This window comes from Eufriesea mexicana, unplaced genomic scaffold, assembly GCF_001483705.2.
Source record: "Eufriesea mexicana isolate 0111107269 unplaced genomic scaffold, ASM148370v2 scaffold7846, whole genome shotgun sequence".
NCBI lineage: Eukaryota > Metazoa > Arthropoda > Insecta > Hymenoptera > Apidae > Eufriesea > Eufriesea mexicana.
In genome coordinates, this window is record NW_016915643.1 from 122,010 (window position 1) to 141,065 (window position 19,056).

Sequence of the window (19,056 nt, forward strand, 5' to 3'; positions counted from 1 at the left end):
CTTTGTTCGTTCCATGGAACTTTATTAAATTACGCTGTGTATGTTCAAGATGAAAATTAGTATTTTGGAACGTGCAGCCGATACAATAGGGGACCGGATGGATAGAGGCATGTTCTTTGTCTAGTGAATGAAAAGCATGGTTTAATTTTTCTTTGCTTTTCAAATTCAGCGTTCGAGAATTTCTCGATTATTCCGCAATGGTTCCTTTCGCTTTACGTTCTCGTGCTCCGACAAATTGTAATTCCGAAACACGGTATTTTCAAACTTCGTTTGTTCCGATCCGACAAAACATCAACGGCTTCTACCGGAAACCCGTTATTTTCTTACTACGTTGGAATCTGCTGGAGTGCCTTTAATTCAAAAACAGCTGTCTCAAAAGTTACGGTAGTTAAACAACAAGGTAGTAATTTCTGCTGCGTCGTTAATGTTCGTCTCTATTAATTAACGCTACCATGATCGTTTTGTAACAGTTTACAAGACAAAGTTCTACGAAATTTCGTTAACTACCTAACCATAAGTCACCATAATGAGAAAACTCCTAGAAACCGATCGCTTAAAACTTCCTCGCCTTCGTAATAGCGTAACTTGGAAAGAAATCTAACTTCCATGCATACCTCCAGTCCAGCGGCCTTGAAGTCGAAGATTTTTCGAAGCAAATTTCCGCGTAGTGCGTTGATTTCGAAAGCTTTTACACGGGGACCGTTAACGTTGGGACCTTTGTCCCGAAATCCACTTGAAACGTGCCTTCTTCCACGGTTTCTTACGCGTCACGTCGCCCGCTCGTTTCGACCGGGCTGCACCGGAAAGCCTCCTTTGCACACGCGACCTCGAAGTAGAAAATCGAGACAAACGTGGAACAACGGGACGCCTAAAGCACGGAAGAAAGGAAGAGGGACAACGTGGCCAGGAAGATAGAAAGGGACAAGAGGGAAGAAAAGAAGCCGGAGCTTTTTTGTCCATGTGAATTGGCCGATCGTGTTTTTCAAGGGGCAAACTCATTCGTTCCTTTCGTCGTCGCCATTCATTCGACCCTCTTTTCCTTTGCCTCTCGATCCTGCCAGCCGCTCTTCAGAGGAAAAGGGACGGAACGAGGAATCGGCCACGGGGAAGGTGGAATAGCGGTTATCAGATGTACGGAAACAAAGCGCCGAGGAAGCTGGGCTGAATTCCAGGAGTGGACGCTCTCAAAGGGAACGGTAGATGCTATCCTTCACCCCCCGTTGACAGTGCATCGCGGAACCGGACACTTTTCATTACGTTCCCCTTTGTCCTATGGATATTCTTTTTGCGAACATGCCTTCATTTCGGCCCGACAGTCAAATCGTGCGAGCGAGCACCGGCAATATTTGCGCCACCGTCATCGCTATTGATCGATTCTACACTTTGATTACCCTTTTACCCAACTAATGACGGGATATCGCGGTTTTTGGACGCTAGTCGCTGCACTGGATAGCTCCAAGCTTTGAATACCTTCGTTCCTATTCCAAATATCAAGTATTTCCACATTCGTTCCGGCTTATTCGTGTCGGAAATCGTTCACGTTCCACTGCAGGTAGCAAAATAATTACACCGATAATCAAAGTTATTATAATCGTGAAACACTTTTGTCCAATGTGAATGACTAGTGGTGTGCCAAAGACGAAGCAACTTCCGCGGCTACTCCGGCTTCTCGGATTTAGATTATTTTTCTAGACTATTGAAATATATTTAGAGTCGAAAGCTTTTCCAGTGGAAGATTTACGAGCAACGGATAATTCATTCTTACAATGATTTCTAATATTTGATTGTCTATGAAGTTCCATGTTACTCACGATTAGGAAAGACTAACTACTTCGAAGCTTTTGGATTCCTTATCTTCTCATCGACAGCAGTTTCATCGTTAGACGAGCTTCCGAATATTTTCAACCGGTTCCAGAAACGAGGAATAATTCGGACGAGCAAGTAGAAGCAACGTACGATATCGACGACTCGACGACAATGCTTTACCCGTACTACTTCTCTCGAAGAAAATTATGAAAGAAGGAAAGGAAGAGAATGTCCAAGAATCTAATACACATCGAGAGTCAATCGTAACCCGATTAATGGAGAAAATTTTTTCCAACCAAAATTCCATTCGCTATTATACAGGCTTTCCCTTTTTGTGTCCTCTATATACCCTCGTATAATAAATCCTTCCCCAAAGAACAATAAACAAAGAAGAAAGTTTTATTTGCCGAATCCAACAAACTTTTCTCAGTCGATTGTCATTCCGTACACGAGGGACGAGCTTCTAACCGGCGGATAAGTCAGCTCGACGTTGAAAAACTTGTTTGACAATGAATCCGTCGAGCGGAAAACGAGAGAAAACACAGAAGGGGGCCGGCGTGGCGCGCACGAAAGGGCCTTTAATGCACTTATTTTAAAGTAATGGAAAGAGTTTGTCCGTTAAACATGCGGTGCGACGATGAAAAAACAAGCTGCACGCCTGACAAACCACAAACCACGAGCGAGCGAGCGAGCTCTATTTGCTCGCCTCATTGTCCGGCTTTTTTAATACGTCTGGTGTATGCTCGTGGCCACAGTGGGGGTGTGTTCGACCGGTTACGTATGGTGAACGTAGCTTCCACGGACGGGGTGGTTCTCTCGTTTAATCATCTTTTTCAGAAGACAACGATCGGGTTAAGCAAGTACGATACTGGTCGCGTGTCGAGGGAAAGAAACGAGCAATGGCGATGCGCTCGATTCAGCTGCAAAGTGCATACACGTTGCAGCAGAAAAAGGGGTGCACTGTTTGTCAGTCAATGGGGTGGTTAACAGGATACGGTTTACGTTAATCCCTCCAATTTCAATTCGAACACATTCTTAACGTATAAACTTCGAATTTTAAAAGCGATGATAATTTATTTCATAAATAATCGTTGCTCCGAAGAAGTTGCAATATCGAGACGCGAGCTCTGGTATGAATGATAATATTCGAGAATTAGTGCATTGGTGCGATGAAGCGGGTTAGACACGAAGAGTAATTCAACGGTGGATACGGTATACAGATGTTGAATCAAAAGACTCGTTATTTTCTGCCGGTTTGATGTAATTGAAATATATGTAGAGATTGTAAGCGTGAAAGTTAGTGCCAAGGAACGTTTGGGCCTATCTACCTGGCGACGGGCAATAAACAGTAATCTAGGGTTCAGACTGAATGTTTAGAGGATGTCTCAATTACGCGTGGAAGGACGAGTGACCGCGTGCAAGGATCGAATGAACGAGATATTTATAACTGTATGGAATGCGAGTGAAGAGCGAAAGGTGCCTGAATGTTTAGGGTACGTGGCCCACTGAGAGCGAGGTTATGGGAAATGCGTGATTGAGTACGAAAGAAGACAGAGTGCAAGGTTAAAATGAGGATGCAAATCTCCGGCGATAATTGATCTATTCATTGATCATTCTAGAATCGGTGTAGAACTTGGATGATCAGCGAATAGATTAATGTAACTTTACTTATAGGTCCCTTAGCTCGTAAATAAAATATATATTGGAATTAAACGACATCCTTTTATTCCGTATATCGTCAATCGGAACAAAATCCCTGCATATATATGAACGAAGAATAGCTCGAAGAGAATAATATGACAAAGCAGAAACTTTTATTTTGAGATTGTTCCTGTCGGTGCTTCCGATGTGCTTGTTTTACTTTTACAATGGAGAAATGCCTGTCGTTTTACCTCGGTACCTATTCTCCTACACTTGTAATACAGTTTGCACAATAATTCCTTTCGAGGCATTTTTTATTTCACATTACTAGTTACCACGCGTGTAATAACGTAAAATATAGAACACACGGGAAACTCTGAGTTGCAAAGTTATATAAAAAGTAAAACAATGTGCCATTTTGTTTGCTTCGTCCTGTCGTATAAAACTTTCCCACTGTAATGTCACCGAGCAATTGTTAACTCCCATTTTTCCAACCGGAATGGGAAACTGTAATCAGCAGTAATATTTTTATTCATAAATATAGAGAAAGACAATGGATGATCGTATTAATCGTATTAATGAAAATCGTCGGTATACGTATGTACACAATGACATTTCTATCTCGATAAAAGCGAACACGTGCCCTAATGTTAAATTCTTTATGCACGATAGAAGAGTATTCAACGAATCTGACATTTATATATAAAATTCTCTTTTTCAATTTTAAAAACTTCGCCCCCTCACGGTCCTACGAATTTTCCTTCTATTTCCTGTTTCCCCGCTTAAAAAGCATTTCTCATCGTCGTCCGATACGAAACTCGAAAAAAGGGATGCTTCGAATAAACGGCATTTGCTTTCGAAAAGCGTTCTTTAAAGAACATTTGATAGAAAAATTTCCACGGCACTCCAGCTAAAAAGTTGAGTGGCATTCCACTCTTGTGTTCACAGACTCCATGTAACGGCGCAACACAACGAATGTACATAGGTCACATCAAAGGCTATGGTAAACTCTAAAGTACCGAAAAAACGGACAAAAACCATTCCCTTGCTATTTTCGCCATATTGTGCCGTAAAATAACTATCGTGTCGGTCGGTATGGCTCATTCTGCACATAGAACACCGCGTAACGTCTTTATCCTCGTTCCGAGCGTGGACGTTCGTTCGCTTTCGAGCGGCCGATGAAATTGCTCGGTCGATCGTCTAGTCACGGTGTAACAATAATAATGAATAACTCGATCAAAAGTAGCCCGAGTGTATCGGCAAACTCGATCGAGTGCGGCTGTCCCAGCAACCAGAACTCGACGTTGCGTCTATCTCCGTGAGAGCTTGCCAGAATGACTATTGATTCAGCGAAAGGGTTCGTCCCTAACTATTCATGGTTTTCGATGTCACGTGTCCTTTCATTCGCCATCGTATACGCCCTGTACGTGTAGCACCCAGGTGCAGGTGTATATGTGCATCGCCAGTGTTAGGGTGCAAGGGCCAGTGAAAGGGGTAGCGAGAGTAACCAGTTGGTCTAATCTACGCGCGGCACGTTTCGACGTTTCAATTTGTTTTTCTGCCAAGGATTACATTCTACGACTCACCTTTTGATTTCGGCCAACCGGCCCGGTGACGACGACCGACAGTCTCGGATGGATAAAGGGCTGGATTGCGTCTGATCTGAAATGTAAAAGTCCAAGTTAGAATGTGTAAGAGTATATGGACCAGTTGAAGTGGAAAGAACATTTTTGTACGGGATAAATGAAGACGGAAATTAACCCTAGAACTGGTAGATATTTCGAAGATAAGAAAGAAAAAATAATCCTGAAATTCAAAGATGAAAGATCTCGAAATAAAATAAAATTTTCTCATTTACCACTGAGAACTAAGAAATTCTCAAGCAAGGTTATGTAATCAGGTAATATTGCATTTGTCTCCACTAACACGACTGCGTTTTATAAGTGACACGTGTAAATAAAAGATAGGAAATAAATATGCAAGAGTTTTATATTTCTTCGCGAATTGCGATCACATGTTCGTGTTCAAAGTGAAATTTTGAAGAGAAGTTATGAGACAGTCGTTCTATCCAGAAATTTTTCACGTGTCGATGAAGTTGATAATTTACCCTTGCCAATTATAATATTAATCGAGAGATACCTGTCATTTCATGTTATTATTCGTAAATGAATATCTATTCAGATGCAAAAATCAACCGATGATGGAAAACTACGATAGAAGAGTATAGAAAACATTTTTGAAAAACGCGACGAATTATACTACGATTCGACTTTAACCGCGTACTACCACCATATTGGAACTGACAGCGAGCCGTGCAGTTGACTGTGGTTCCCCTCTATTTCTCTTTGTCACTATCAACAAATTTTACGCCTCTGTGATGACTCTACAATCGTTCATTGGACACTTCTTTCCATGAAACTCCAAAATTTCTATCGGATATTCGAAAAGACGATTTAAACATTCAATAACGCCTCGCCTAACTTGCAGCATGCATTGTCGACAAATCCAGAACCCGAAAGATAGCTGAACCGTTATTTCCCAAAAAACGACACTTTTGCACAAACCAATTTCGCTCTTCGCTTTTATTTACCCACCCCGTACAAAACCACTTCTATCCCGTAAAACTTTCGCACTTTCTAAATACAACACCTAATCCGCAAACATTGCTCAAAGCACGTTCGCTATCGTTTCGATCGGTAGTAAAACCCTAAATGTATCTTCTGGAATATAAAGACGAATCGACGAACGATCGGATCAAACACGATCGTTTTAAATCGAGACAACGATATTCCTCGATGCAACCCTCTACGTTGCTCTATGCCGCGCAGCTGGAAGAAGGATTCAATCATCGCTGCAACCTGTGTCATCCATTCATTGTGCCTAGTAGTTGGGCTGAAGAACGATAGCATACGGGGGTGGGTGGAGCGTGAACACTAGCAGATCGTCTTGCTAGTTGGCCGACAAACGTTTGGGGATCGCTTTCACCCCGGGGTGCCTATAAATCTACTCAACGTAAACACACCGGTGAGGTTCGGGCGCGGAGCGCATAAATTGGGCAAGTCGGCAGATCAGCCTCGACGATAATCTCTCGACGGCCTGTCCCACGTCCACGCAGCTATTTACATGAATTTTCGAAAAATTATAAGCCATCGCCTGACAACTCCACCGCGGGTCGTTTTTTCCCTCCCCGTTCGTGTTTCCTCCCTATATTCTCGTGTTCTCTTCCTATCACTGGACCTCTGTCCATCTCTATCGTCGCCGACGTTGACACCGCGCGGGGTAATAATGGACATGACAGAGCCAAGTTCACGTGGCGAAGAGTGCAATACAAAATGCAAAACGAGCGCAGTCGCGCTGGAAGGCAGGATCGGTTCGATGTAAAAATTTCATGGTCGCCGGGGGTGGAATGTGCGACGGGATTTCAACGCGGATTTCTTCCTTTTTTTATTGCTAATGGTTATCGAAGCTTCTGACGGTCAATGGAAATTCGTTATTAATTTTGTGACGCATTAGTTTCTTTGCTTCTAACCGATGTTCTCAACCATCTATCGCGTGATAGCCATTGTAACGACTTTCGAAAATGAATTCGTTTCATTTCGTAGATATTATTCCGATGTTCGAGCAGGTATATTATTTATATTCCTTGAAAGCTAAAAGCTTTCGTTACTTCCGTTAAATTTTTATAGACTAAGCGATATAGTTTCTTGCGAAATAATGTAATATATATTTTAGAATTCTTTAAAGTCAATCATGGCACGGAATAAGATTTCTCTGACTGTCATTTCGGAGAAGGGTCAGGAGTTTTCGTAAGCATTACCGTTTCAAAATTCTTCTATTCGCTTGGATATTTAAGAAATAATTGATTTACTCGTGGGGAAAGAAATCGAATTAATTCTTCGGTTTACATATTGAAAACGGAAGTTCGCGGTCTTAATACACACCTCTGCCATCTGAGACCATGAAATTATAAAGCCCTAGCCTCGTAGAAATATTGATAAAGTCGTTTAAAGTAGCTCGCGTCAAACTTTTGAAGAATAAAAGAACAAAATACTCGCGCTTCGCGAGTTTCAAAAGCGTAGATTGTAATCCACTGCGCTCGAGTACTTAGTGCCGCGTTAATATTTCGAAGTCATTACTTTTTCACTCGCACCAGCCAACAAGTTAAAAGCGTCGTTTATTTATTAACTGAATGGCGCAGCATAATCCTCGTGCCAATAATGTAACGCTTTTGATCGGTCTGCTTTAGAGCACACGGAAACCCTGCCGAACAAATATGGAAAATTCTTATTATCGAACTTTCAAATTAGATTTAACGGCGTAATTAAACCAATGATGAATAAAAATATTCTTCGTTGGCAACTAATTCGATATTTATTTATTTTCTTTCGTTCATTTGTTTAACTATTTATCCTTTTTCACTCTTTCGACGTAACGGATTTCACGATTGTAATTTTCCACCCTTTATTTTCTTTTCTTCTGATTTCGTTAATAATTATATTTATCGAACACAGTTATCTTTTCGGCTGCGTCTTTTCCACTTATTCCTCTATCGTATTTTGTAAAATAACAATCAGGATTAAAATCGTTGAATATTTGATAAAAATACCGAGATCGTATCTGAATATATTGCGTGTGTAATTTTTTGAAAAATGCTTCCATAAATCAAGAAGTTATTATAATTCTGATAATAAAATCAATATTATTGGAATTTAAAAAAAAGCACGCAGCATAATTTGCAAATAAAAATGAAATTATCTCTTACATCACGAATGGTCCGACACGATTGAACTATGATTCGTGTCATAAATATAAGTGGATGTTACAACTTTTCGATATTGATGCAAACAAGCAAATGAATGTAAATAAAAAACAACATCGGAGAATAATACGAGCGAATAAATAATATCAATAAATAACTAGCATAAATAAATAAACGCCACGAGCGAAATAAATACGAACTGCGACATTTTACACAAGATTTACAACCCCGTTCGTTTTTTAAAACTGCTTACCACCGAATAATTCTTTGAGTTCGCATCCAGCATTTGAAAAATTCCGTTAAAACTCCTTCGCTGAATATACATCTCGAATATTTTTCCGAATAAACGAATCGAATTAGATGGAGCATGAATTTCAAGCACGGAAGATTAACAGCCTTAATAAGGGACGACGCTCGATGTAAGTTGGATATCCAAAAATCAGACTATTCCCTTTTATCGGATTAAACTGTCCTTAGAATGGAAGGGTGGATACGATAGTCATAGTTATTCGAGTTTTTCAACTGGTCCCCCTCGAGTTTGCAGACACGTCTACTCTGCCAAGTCGAAGCAACCCCTCTGTTTTCATTACGACATTAAGAACTTTCTCGACAAACCCTCGAGTTAATCCATCCGGTAAACCGTCCCGGAGATGTGTTAAGCTGCAGTCAACGAGCCGGGCTTATGCCATTTGTGACCAATCGTGCTGTACTAAATTGACAAATGAAAGTTGTTTAAATAGGACCGACTAATGACTGCCGCTGTCCTGTGAAATGGAAAAATCGCACGAGTCGGGTCTAAAAAGAAAAGAGAATTATTTCAAGAGAAAAATATTTTGTACTGCTTCTTCCATACTTACTATTATAAAACTCATCAATCGACCATTGCACGATCCAATTATTTAATTACTTGAAACGTATATTCATCATTTATTCTCGTAATTCATTAAATTCATTAAAGACTCTCGCCATATTTTTTACATGATATATATGTGGGATTAGAATAAGTACAGCCCTGAAAGAATGTTAAGTGTGTTTGAGCTTAGAACGAAAGTGACCGTGTGCAAGAGGATCGAATGTAAGGGATGTTTATGACAGAGCCGAATGCGATAAACGAGTGGAAGTCTATGAATGCGCCTGAGTGTTTAGGATACGTGACCGACCGATTGAGAAAGAGAACGTGGATATAGACGAGGACAGAATGAATGGTTTAAACAAGGGTACAAGGGCGCGGACGAGGTAGTTTGTAACGATCTTTTAACAGTCTTCAAGAGGTCTTTAAGGGTTTCTAAGATAGTGTCTAAGAGTATGTAAGAAGTCAAAGTCGAACGTACATATAGAGGATCTCTCTTGTTTCATAGCCGTCCCTAGGGACTGACAGTGAACTTTCCGTTCAGACGGTGTGGATTCTAGGGACTGACAGCGAATTTTTCGTTTGATCATCATCGGTGCGTAAGACTGGCATTGTCAAGGGTTAAATTATCAATGACAATTAATATATCGTAAAAATTTAATTCCCTCTGCTAAAGTAAATCTTTACACTTCCATGGTCTTTTTCGACTGATCGTTTCTTAGTGATCGCCTTTCTGCCTTTCTGGCATTCCCCACCCCATTATCTTCTGTTTATAATTTGTATATTTGTGCATTGACTGTACCATTCTCACAGTCCAAACGACAAAGTGAAACAAAGTAATCTGCTCATACCCTTCAGTATACTTGAGCGCTCGGCATCAAGTGCTCACTAGCTGCCGCCTGAGCGGAAAGTGTAACAAAATCGGCGCCGCACTCAACGTGTTAATCTACGTATAAGCTTATTGTATTTTATTAAGAAGTAAAACTGCGCTATTTTAGCCTATCCACATAACGCGATCCTATATATGTAAAATATATGTGAATGAATAAACATGAATGAAACATGAAAAAAATAAAACATGAATATATGTAAAAATAAATGACGTGTATAAGAAAGAACGAGTGGATGGAGTATGCGTGTAATGAATGAAGTGTGGTATAGAGTGTGTATATTTATGTAATGTACGAGAGAAAAGAGAATAAAGGACAGAGTAGTTGGATAGGTCAGCTGCAATTCTTATGACTGTATACAATGCGAGTGAAGAACGAAAGGCACCTGAATGTTTAGGGTACGTGGCCCATCTTCAGAGCAAGGCTATAGGAAATGCGTGATTGAGGAAGAAAGCTTGAGGACGAAAGAAGACAGTGCATGGTTTAAATGAGGGTGCAAGGGCTATCATGGGGCAGTCCTACGGGTGAGCATAGAGAAGTGTGAAGATAGTGCGAATGTAAATACCGTATTTAGTCTATAGTCTTTTAGCTTGTACTTTACCCTAAGTCCCTTAGCTCGTAATAAAATATATATACTGGAATCTATAACACCTTTATTTCCGTATACGTCGATCGGAACCATATACCTACACGTATATACGAGTATCGTGAGAAAGAGTAAACCCAATTAGATATATTTCATTGATAATTTTTACCCTGTGCTATGATAGTGTTCAATAGATATTTAATATATTTATTTAAATATATTACCCACGAATAACAATATTAACCTCTTGACTCGCCATTTAAGTTCTGATGGCACATGCCATAACTTCGTACCATACGTACAAAGGTAACGAAGAATAACACGTAACTGAGACAGAAAGACGCGAGCCCAACTCGAACATCAAAAATCGCACAAGTCTGATGAAATCTACGATAAATAAGATACCAATCTAATCCAAAATTATCCTCTTACCTTACCATTCAAGTTCCGAAGGCGTGTGCCATAGTCAACAGCAACGTAGGGCACGTGAAAACACGTCTGACGCGACGAGTCACTTCGTCCGAACGCGTCGAAGAATAACACACAACTGACGAGCCATAATTTGTCTCGACAGAAAAACATCGACGAAAATTAACGATCACGCGTGGAATTTCGTCCGAACGTGACGAAGATAACACGCAACTGAGGCAGAAAGACATCGGTGAAAATTTACCACGAGCCTGACCTATGTTGTTTACGTTGAGCTCTATCTACAGACTATAGCTCTCACCCGTGATACGCACGTTTGTCCCGATTTCCTTAGCATGAGCCTCACAGGATACTGTAGACGAAGGAGTTAACTAAGATCCTTTACAAATTCTTAAAAATTCAAGATCATCTTCCCATCACCTTTGATACTGATTTGATAATCATTTCCATTTCGAAGACTTCATTACATTTAATATTATCCTATTTATTATTATTCTCCCAATATATTACTCATAGATCATTTAATTTTGAAACATCTTAGAATAAATTGCAGTTCCAGACACTAGACATTCTCCGACAAATTTCACGTTTTTTAACAATAACCCCGTCCGAGATAACCGATATAATCCAAACTACATAACTCTGGAGTCAAAGGAACGTCAGAATCGATAAAGAGCCATTCTCAGTTAACCTAATTTAATTAACGCCAGGACGAAAGATCTGGCCGAGTAACTCCGGCTCAATTTGACCTGGCAGTAAAACGGAGACACCATTGAAGCTCGGGACAAAAATTCCGGCAACTTTAAGGTTCATTCTGAAAAGTGGTAAAAATAAATGAAGAAATTCCATCCGACTTCCAACGAATACGTCCACCCGTCCAGGATTAACCGGAAGAGACCTCTTTAATTCCACGGTGCACGTTTCTCTATTGGTCAGTAGCTCGATATACCTCAATAGACCTTGATATATATATCAAAACAGTCCAGAAGAATTCGTTTGGCCCTGCGGAATAGACGGGATAATAAATTCACCCGAGACCTAAGATGATTCTCAACGGGAAGATATTCTTCGCGGAATGGAAGAGAAATATGCTGGAAATGGCAACGGTGAACCGATGCCAGGTGGGGTGGATGGTTTACACAATGATAGATGTGTACTCGATTCTTCGTGGCCATGCCAGGATCTAATCAAGCGAACGGAGATAAGTCTTCCGATAATGGAACCGAAGGAACGTCCTTGCTATTCCTGTTACCGGTATTCCGTAGTATTACCAGACTATCTTCCCGGTGTCCTCGTCATCGAATCACGATACAACGTCTCACAAGCGTGAACGTGGCTACCAGGGTGTACTTACTCCACGAGTAAATAGAGTAAGTCGAAACATAACAGACGCTGGGACGTTTGTCATTAACGGAAGTTCCAGTGGTTCTAATGGAAGGATCAGAGTCCTATGGAAGATTAGAGACGACGCGAATGAAGCAAGCTATCGATTCCACGTTGGTAAAAATTACAAATTCTCGCGGTACCGTGTTTCTCGCCCGATTAAATATGCATGCGAAGCAACGAGTGGCAATCTCGATGGGAATTTTCGAAGACTACGCGGTTATGGATGCTGTTAATGGCGAACGTGGTTCTGTAACGAAGCGATAGCTTATGTCCTCGCTTGGTACCTCGGTGAAATACTGCGTGGTATTTATGGACGGGATGTGGCGAGCTAATGGTGGTTTTGTTTTCGTGTTTATAATTCATGTAGTTACGTTTAAGTGCACGGAAAGTGTGTTTGGATACGTGCGAGGATATCGAGATGCGACATCCTTTTGCCTCATATTTTACTGTATTTTCTATGGTAGTTTAGACATCGAAAGCTTCAGATTGGAAAAGCTTTAGCGTAAGAAGAAGGAGGTTTATAAATATTTAAATTCCTAGTTAGTTAACACCTTTTAATCGGATTCTGTTTTCGCTCCGAAGAGAAAATGCTAATAACACTGAATATGTTCATCTCGATGCGAGAAGGAAAATTTAAAAATTGCATAAATAGTGGATACGACGATAAGTATGCGAAAAGATACTTAAGAAGACGGATACGAGAGTATTTACTGTTGAAGAAATCTTAAAAATATAATAATTTATGGAAATATTTTAAATTCAATGGTTGGACCATAAATTTAGCATCTCCGTTATAAACAATTTTATTTGTAATCATGGTTAACTATCCTTTCTATGTATTATAAGCGATCATAATAAAAATAATGTTCAACTACTCACTGAATTTGCTCTCAAAGTTGTCTTTACAACAGTTTTTAAAAAAATTACTATGAAGATCTTGAGTTAATAAGATGCAATATCAAAACAAACTTCATCCTATCCATTTAATTTAATCATGCAGAGGAAATGTTATAAACTACAAGCAAATGAAACGCCTATTAGCAACTTCTGATACCTTGTACAAATGATTCGATAACACGGCAAAACGGTCTGAACAACTGGATAATACGCTAATTATGATAATCTATCATCTATTTGGAGCACATACAGTGTGCCTTAACAAGCATCGATTACATTGTTCGTAAGCTTTCGAAGTTAACCTTAAACCGAGTTTAAGCCACCCCCTCGACACTCCAATATTCAAAGCGAACAATTCTAAACGATAACTGTAAGCTTGATCCATACCACCGTTTCAATCTTATAACTCCCATCAATTCCAACGGATATTCCATCGAATACGTCTCGTTATAAGTTATAACCCATTCCGGCAACCCAATTATTCCGAACGGACGATAATTAACTGTCCGGGAAGAAACAGCGGTGCTTAACGAAGAATTAAATTTTCTTATCGCGTGCCCTAGCCCCCTCTCCGACCCTTGCCCCCTCCTGTAATTCTCCGCTTTAATCACGCCTGACGAATCTTCTCGAAGAAAGTTCATTCTTGAATTGAATCGATGTATCTCGTTAGCCAGGACGAGCCGCTGGGGAAAGCCGAATCAGCGGGAAAAGGGGGTGGCGATGAAAAGGGATAAAGAAGTAGCGGCGGAGTCAAACTGTTCGAAAAGAGTCCTTCCAAAGGCATCACGGCTACGGAATAATAAAGTGTCCTTTGCAATGCATTGGAAAACTTCTCGAGAACGGCTAAATAGTCGTCTTCCGAACTGTCCTTTCCTCCAATCGGCTCATCGCAGCAAGAATTGCACTTATGTTCTTTGTCTTGCTAAATGCAGAGGTCTCTCATTAAGCCGTGTTCGTTATCTTTCACGTGTTCGAGTGGAACTTTTAAATCTGACGTCGATTCTTATGATTCTGCAGATTTTTCAGACATCGTGAGATTCCTGATCGAAGGTACGAGAGAGTTTCGTGCGAACGAAATTATTTCTTGTAAGATTCAGTTAAGAATCATATTTCGTATTCGAAATAGACTTAGGGAATTGTTGTTCTCATTGAAGATTCTAAAAAAATAAACACATCGATTTTGGTTCCAGTAATTTCTGAAATATCAGTTCAATTAAGCTTCTATTCTACATTGCTATGAAATACCCACGTAAAATATGTTTGTATATTGTGATTTTAATTTCTAAACTGCTTTGAAATAAATAATTTACATACTGACAAAAAGGAATGGAAATATATTAAAAGAATAAAACAATACCTATATCATATGGCGAATGGCATTATGTCGTATGAACGTTACACACACACACACACACACACACACACACACACACACACACACACACACATATACATCCATCCTATATTCCATTTTATGATTGTATCTGTACATTATATTAGTACATCACTGCATTGATTCCCTTTACTTGGATTACTTATGACGACGACTCCATTCCCATACATCATACAAGAAAGTGGAAAGCTTCATTGCATCTGTATCAACAGTTGACAAAAACCAAGTAGAAAAGCAATTGAGTATATAAAATAAATACATAAATATTAATAATAATTCTAGTTGATTCGTATCGACAATCTAATAATATCCTAAAAATAACCTAAATAGCGTATGAGAAAGTTACATTTTGTACAAATACCATAATATTATTGTACGAAATTATTCCTGGCCACTATGCTAGCTACAGAAACGATAAATTACATCTGTCTACACGCGTCGTCTCCATTCGACACGTCATACGACATAGTGAAAATCAAGAACATTGTAAAACGTACGACTCACCGTCCGTGCATCGTTCCACCCCAATTGTGCAGCTTAGAATTAACAACGTACTCGATCACCGTCTTCTTGTAGCACCAGTATTTCACACTTCACAACAATTAACTAAAACATTCCTACATTTTCTCAAATTCTTTTACGACGCAATCACTAAATCGCGCGGGAAGACAAACGCAATTATATCCTTGTGCGCAGGCGCAGGGAAGAGGGGGGAAAATACACGCATGCGCAGACAGTAAAATCGACGATTGCAAATAAGCAGCTGCGCGCGAAATACAACTACGGAAAAACACGCTAGCAGTTCGTCAAAAATTGCTATTAGTGACATACAACGTAATTAATAATGGATAAGTAAACGGTCTCAAAACTACCAAAGACATTGAAAAATGAGTATCAAATTTACCAAACAATACTATAAGTTTAAATCGATATTATAAATAAAAGATATTACGAAATGCTAGATAAATATATTTTCCTACCATATTCTTGCACACACATGTCATGAAGAGAAATCCTGGGGAAATACAACTATAATTACAAACTATACAAAAATCTATAAATTTTTAAACCTGTTGTTAACAACAAATTGGCGTTAGTAATAATTAATTAATATTATCAATGAAAAATGTATAAGACGAAAATTCATAACGAAAATGAAAATATTAATGAACGACGTGCTACGCGAATAGAAAAATAATTATTATTAATTTGTAAGAACAAATTAATAACGTCCATAATGATTTAATATTGTTACAAACAAATTGTTCAAAGCTCGAATTTATAGAAACAATAATGAAAATGATTTGAATATCTTGAAGAAGAGAAATATTTATTGAAACAGTGTAACAAATTACAACGATATCATTATTGATTTTGAAAAATTGTTTATAAAATTACTTGAATAACGATTCAGTCACCTTTCATAACATGCATGTGTACCATCACCAATTGCTGCTGTTGAGTAGTTACTAAAACAAAGTTTACTCAGGAATAACAAGATGGCTACATTTTATGCTTCATCAACGCGTACTTTGATATACTCATTTCCTGTACACCACATACTAACATCCCCAGAGTTCATGATATTTGATTTCTGCTTTATGTTATTTTATATTAATATATTTACAACCTACATTTCCATTGAATATGTCTTCACATTTTTAATTATATTTTAATAAGAGTAATAATTATTCTTTTAACAGTAATAATTATTAGTATTTTAATAAGTATAATAATTATTATTTTAATAGTAAAGATATTTTGAGGAAGGGAGATAATTATTGAAACAATATAAAAAATTAAAGATATCTAAAGTACACTGCACTTTCTGTTCTTACACCAACATGAATACTGATTTTGAAAAATTGTTTATAAAATTACTTCAATAACGACTCAGTCACCTTTCATAACATGCATCTGTACCATCATCAAATGCTGTTGTTGAGTAGTTACTAAAACAAAATATAATGAGGAATAACAAGATGGCTACATTTTATGCTTCATCAACACATACTTTGATATACTCATTTCCTGTACACCCTATACTAGTATCCGTATAGTTCATGAAATTTGATTACCACTTTATGTTATTTTATATTAATATATGTACAACCTACATTACCCATGAATATGTTAAACTCTATCTTCACATTTTAAATTATATTTTAATAAAAATAATAATTATTATTTTAATAGTAATAATAATTATTATTTTAATAACAATAATAATTATTTTTCCAATAACATTAACAATTATTATTTTAAAGAAATACCTCAATAATATGGTATAACAATATAAAAATTATTAAAATGTGAATAAATAATTAAGAAATATACAAATTTCATTAAATAATTATTGAATAGCACTAGAGAATTAGAATCAATTTACAAAAAAAATTGTTATACAATATCATAGTATCGCATAATAATCGTTTTAATTATGAATAGTTAAAAGCAAATGAATATTGTTAATTAATTACACTTGTAATTAATTACGTTGTTATGAAATACCCATGTTAAATTTATTTGTATATTGTGATTTTAATATCTAAACTGCTTTAAAATAAATTATTCACATACTGACAAAACAGAATGGAAATATATTAGAATAATAATATAATACCTATATCATATGGCGAATGACATTATGTCGCATGGATGTTACGCACACACACATACATATACATCCGTGCTATATTCCAATTTATGATTGTGTCTGTAGACTTTATTAGCACATCGATACACTGATTCCCTTTGCTTGGATCACTTATTATGCCAACTCCATTTCCTTACATGATTCACGAAAGTGGAATGCTTCATTGCATCTGTACCTACATTTGACAAAAATCAAGTGGAAAAGCAATTGAGTATATAAAATCAATAGATAAATATTCCTGAAATTCTAGTTGATTCGTATCGACAATCTAATAATATCCGAATAATAACCTAAATAGCATATGAGAAAGTCATATTTTGTACAAATACCGTGATATTATTGTACGAAATTATTCCTGGCCACTATGCTAGCTACAGAAACGATAAACTACATCTGGCTACACGTATCGTTCCGAATCGACACGTCATACGACATATTGAAAATCGAGAACATTGTAAAACATACAACTAACCGTCCGTGCATCGTTCCACCACAATTGTACAAATTGGAATTAACGTACTCCATCATCGTCTTGTAACACCAGTATTTCACACTTCACAACAATTAACTAAAACATTCCTACATTTTCTCAAATTCTTTTACGACGCAATCACTAAATCGCGCGGGAAGACAAACGCAATTATATCCTTGTGCGCAGGCGCAGGGAAGAGGGGGGAAAATACACGCATGCGCAGACAGTAAAATCGACGATTGCAAATAAGCAACTGCGCGCGAAATACAACTACGGAAAAACACGCTAGCAGTTCGTCAAAAATTGCTATTAGTGACATACAACGTAATTAATAATGGATAAGTAAACGGTCTCAAAACTACCAAAGACATTGAAAAATGAGTATCAAATTTACCAAACAATACTATAAGTTTAAATCGATATTATAAATAAAAGATATTACGAAATGCTAGATAAATATATTTTCCTACCATATTCTTGCACACACATGTCATGAAGAGAAATCCTGGGGAAATACAACTATAATTACAAACTATACAAAAATCTATAAATTTTTAAACCTGTTGTTAACAACAAATTGGCGTTAGTAATAATTAATTAATATTATCAATGAAAAATGTATAAGACGAAAATTCATAACGAAAATGAAAATATTAATGAACGACGTGCTACGCGAATAGAAAAATAATTATTATTAATTTGTAAGAACAAATTAATAACGTCCATAATGATTTAATATTGTTACAAACAAATTGTTCAAAGCTCGAATTTATAGAAACAATAATGAAAATGATTTGAATATCTTGAAGAAGAGAAATATTTATTGAAACAGTGTAACAAATTACAACGATATCATTATTGATTTTGAAAAATTGTTTATAAAATTACTTGAATAACGATTCAGTCACCTTTCATAACATGCATGTGTACCATCACCAATTGCTGCTGTTGAGTAGTTACTAAAACAAAGTTTACTCAGGAATAACAAGATGGCTACATTTTATGCTTCATCAACGCGTACTTTGATATACTCATTTCCTGTACACCACATACTAACATCCCCAGAGTTCATGATATTTGATTTCTGCTTTATGTTATTTTATATTAATATATTTACAACCTACATTTCCATTGAATATGTCTTCACATTTTTAATTATATTTTAATAAGAGTAATAATTATTCTTTTAACAGTAATAATTATTAGTATTTTAATAAGTATAATAATTATTATTTTAATAGTAATAATAACTATTATTTTAATAACAATAATAATTATTATTCTAATAACA